Source organism: Halyomorpha halys, unplaced genomic scaffold, assembly GCF_000696795.3.
Source record: "Halyomorpha halys isolate HHAL.00 unplaced genomic scaffold, Hhal_1.1 Scaffold80.1, whole genome shotgun sequence".
Classification (NCBI taxonomy): Eukaryota; Metazoa; Arthropoda; class Insecta; order Hemiptera; family Pentatomidae; genus Halyomorpha; species Halyomorpha halys.
The window spans coordinates 935,399-935,887 of NW_027110435.1; the positions used below are offsets into that span (position 1 = coordinate 935,399).

The 489-nt window shown below is 21.7% G+C and overlaps 1 protein-coding gene across 1 annotated transcript in view; it reads left to right on the forward strand.

Annotated features, from left to right (window-relative positions):
- LOC106692959 (trifunctional enzyme subunit beta, mitochondrial) overlaps positions 1-489 on the forward strand; it is an 86,571-nt gene that overhangs the window by 53,933 nt on the left and 32,149 nt on the right. The gene's annotated exons all lie outside the window — the stretch shown is intronic.

Sequence of the window (489 nt, forward strand, 5' to 3'; positions counted from 1 at the left end):
ATAAATATATTCTTATAATACAATTTTTATAATTCCATAAAAAAAATAAGAAGAAGCTTTATATAAACTAAAACTTGAATAGCACCAGTTTTTAACACTATTATAAAAATCTAATATTGTAATATTAATGCAAAGAATTAAATAATGAAAGAACAAAATTGTATGGAGATTATTTCATAAATAATCTATTAAACTAAAACAATGAAATAATATTTACATGAACAAAAATTAAAAATATTACCTATTCCAGTTTTCTACTTCAGATGAGCTACTTGCATTCACTGTGTAGCTGATTATGTGCTTCTAACATAAATTTTGTGTGAGGAATGCTTGAAACAGATATTTTATTAAAAAATATCTAAAGAGATTTTATGTACATAATTATACATTTGCGTAGATATGCATAATACAAAAGTAATCATTAAATACAGAAATGTAAATAGATGACTGCTGCACATTTTCATGTGAATATAGTTACTAAAAAAAAAT